Source organism: Aristolochia californica, unplaced genomic scaffold (assembly GCF_029961685.1).
Source record: "Aristolochia californica isolate CCGP_79_NKW_82.1479 unplaced genomic scaffold, dmAriCali1.0.hap1 SCAF_12, whole genome shotgun sequence".
NCBI classification, from domain to species: domain Eukaryota; kingdom Viridiplantae; phylum Streptophyta; class Magnoliopsida; order Piperales; family Aristolochiaceae; genus Aristolochia; species Aristolochia californica.
This window is the reverse complement of record NW_027181793.1, coordinates 8161623-8165496: the sequence shown is the minus strand read 5'-3', so window position 1 is coordinate 8165496 and position 3874 is coordinate 8161623.

The following is a 3874-nucleotide window of genomic DNA, read 5'->3' as shown; positions in this document are numbered from 1 at the left end:
GATGATTGTAATATGATTTGTCATGAGTAACGGGCTATATTTTTGTAAGAAATGACATACGGATTGGGAGTCAACACTCAGTTAAAAACACCCCGCCACCCCATTTTCCCGACGATTGCAAAACCTGAGATATAAAAACTAAAAAGACCTTACAATCTATAAAATTCACAGACACTCTTTGGAATTATATCCCTCTACATTTATGCATTGTGCATCTCCATTTCAGATGTACACTTTTTTCTTAAATCAAAACTTTGAGTTTTCGTTCTCCCTTCATGTCGTAAACAAAAAAAGGTAAATAGATCACAACAAAAAGTAAATTTTAGAGTTTATGTATGAAAAAAAATTAAAACAATAACAAATGTAATTAATGAAAATTTATCCAAGATTGGGAAATTCCACTAGTTCAACCCTAATAGCTTGGAATTTCACAAAATAGAGAATTCTTCTACACATGTTTTAAAAATGGTTATGCATGCTTGAAACATGTTAAAGATGCAAATGACCTATGGATCCAAAGCTTTTAAAGAGAAAAACAAACGCTCATTAAATTCTCAATGAACGTGTGGTGGGATATTTACCAGAATCAAACAAGCCATTATTTTGCCCGTTTACAAAAAGCTTACCTAACAATCATGGGTGATTGTAAAGTGATTTATGATCCGTCACGGGCTATATTTTTGAAAGAAATGACTTATGGTTTGGGATTCAACACTCAATTAAAAATCCCCCCCCTCCCCCTTTTCCCGACGATTGCAAAACCAGAGATATAAAAACTGAAAAGAGCTTACAATCCTTAAAAATCACAGACACTCTTTGGAATTATATCTCTCTACATTTGTGCATTGTGCATCTCCATTTTAGATGTACACTTTTTTCTTAAATCAAAACTTTGAGTTTTCGTTCTCCCTTCATGCCATAAACAAAAAATGGCAAATACATCACAACAAAATGAAAATTTTAGAGTCTATGTATGGAAAAAAATTAAAACAATAACAAATGTAAGTAAAGAAAATTTACTCACGTACCGCAAATGAACAGAAAATTTAGTTATCCAAGATTGGGAAATTCCACTATTTCAACCCTAATAGCTTGGAATTTTACAAGAATGAGATTTCTTCTACACGTGTTTTAAAAATGGATATGCATGCTTGAAACATGTTAAAGATGCAAATGACCTATGGATCCAAAACTTTTAAAGAGAAAAACAAACGCTCATTAAATTCTCAGTGAACGTGCAGTGGGATATTTACCAGAATCAAACAAGCCATTATTTTGCCCGTTTACAAAAAGCTTACCAAACAATCATGGATGATTGTAAAGTGATTTATCATCCGTCACGGGCTATATTTTTGTAAGAAATGACTTACGGATTGGGAGTCAACACTCAGTTAAAAACACCCCGCCTCCCCCTTTGCCCGACGATTGCAAAACCTGAGATATAAAAACTGAAAAGACCTTACAATCTATAAAATTCACAGACACTCTTTGGAATTATATCTCTGTACATTTATGCATTGTGCATCTCCATTTCAGATGTACACTTTTTTCTTAAATCAAAACTTTGAGTTTTCGTTCTCCCTTCATGTCGAAAACAAAAAAAGGTAAATAGATCACAACAAAATGTAAATTTTAGGGTTTATGTATGAAAAAAAATTAAAACAATAACAAATGTAATTAATGAAAATTTATTGACACACCACAAATGAACACAAAAGTTTTGTTTTCCAAGTTTGGGAAATTCCACTAGTTCAACCCTAATTGCATAGAATTTTACAAGAAAGAAATTTCTTCTACACATGTTTTAAAAATGGATATGCATGCTTGAAACATGTTAAAGATGTAAATGACCTATGGATCCAAAGTTTTTAAAGAGAATAACATACACTCATTAAATTCTCTAGTGAACGTGCGGTGGGGTATTTACCCGAGTCAAACAAGCTATTATTTTGCCCGTTTGCAAAAAGCTGACCTAACAATCATTGATGATTGTAAAGTGATTTTTCATTCGTAACGGGCCATATTATTGTAAGAAATGACTTACGGATTGGGAGTCAACACTCAATTAAAAATCCCCCGTCTGCCCCGTTTCCCGACGATTGCAAAACCTGAGATATAAAAACTGAAAAGAGCTTACAATCCTTACAAATCACGGACACTCTTTGGAATTATATCTCTCTACATTTGTGCATTGTGCATCTCCATTTTAGATGTAAACTTTTTTCATAAATCAAAACGTTGAGTTTTCGTTCTCCCTTCATGCCGTAAACAAAAAAAGTTAAATAAATTACAACAAATTGAAAATTTTAGAGTTTATGTATGGCAAAAAATTAAAACAATAAAAAATGTAAGTAATGAAAATTTATTCACACACCACAAATGAACACAAAATTTAGTTATCAAAGATTGGGAAATTCTACTAGCTCAACCCTAATAGCTTGGAATTTTACAAGAAAGACATTTCTTCTACACGTGTTTTAAAAATGGATATGCAAGCTTGAAACATGTTAAAGATGCAAATGACCTATGGATCCAAATCTTTTAATGAGAATTACAAACACTCATTAAATTCTAAAGTGAACGTTCGGCGAGATATTTACCAGAGTCAAACAAGCCATTATTTTACCCGTTTGCAAAAAGCTGACCTAACAATCATAGATGATTGTAAAGTGATTTTTCATTCGTAACGGGCTATATTATTGTAAGAAATGACTTACAGATTCGGAGTCAACACTTAATTAAAAATCCCCCGCCTCCCCCTTTTCCCGACGATTGCAAAACCTCAGAACTAAAAACTAAAAAGAGCTCACAATCTTTAAAAATCATAGACACTCTTTTAAAATTATATCTCTCTACATTTGTGCATTGTGCATCTCCATTTTAGATGTACACTTTTTTCTTAAATCAAAACTTTTGAGTTTTTGTTCTCTCTTCATGCCGTAAACAAAAAAAGGCATATAGATCACAACAAAATGAAAATTTTAGAGTTTATGTATGGAAAAAAATTAAAACAATAACAAATGTAAGTAATGAAAATTTACTCACACACCACAAATGAACACAAAATTTAGTTATCCAAATTTGGAAAATTCCACTAGTTCAACCCTAATTGCATGGAATTTTACAAGAAAGAGATTTCTTCTACACGTGTTTTAAAAATGGATATGCATGCTTGAAACATGTTAAAGATGCTAATGACCTTTGGATCGAAATCTTTTAAAGAGAATAACAAACGCTCATTAAATTCTCAATGAACGTGCAGTGGGATATTTACCAGAATCAAACTAGCCATTATTTTGCGCCTTTACAAAAAGCTTACCTAACAATCATGGATGATTGTAAAGTGATTTATCATCCAAAATGGGCTATATTTTTGTAAGAAATGACTTACTGATTGGGAGTCAACACTCAGTTAAAAACACCCCGCCTCCCCCTTTTCCTGACGATTGCAAAACCTTAGATATAAAAACTAAAAAGAGCTAAGATTGACTAAAAATTATAGACACACTTTGGAATTATCTCTCTCAACATTTGTGCACTGTGCGTCTCCATTTTAAATGCACATTTTTTTCTTAAATAAAAACTTTGAGTTTTCTCTCTCCCTTCATCCCGAAAACAAAAAAAGGCAAATAGATCACAACAAAATGAAAACTTTTGAGTTTATGTATGAAAAAAATTGAACACAATAACAAATGTCGGTAAAGAAAATTTATTCACACACCAAAAATTAACACAAAACTTTTGTTGCCCAAGTTAGGGAAATTCCACTAGTTCAACCCAAATAGCTTGGAATTTTACAAGAAAGAGATATCTTCTACACGTGTTTTAAAAATGGATATGCAATCTTGAAACATGTTAAAGATGCAAATGACCT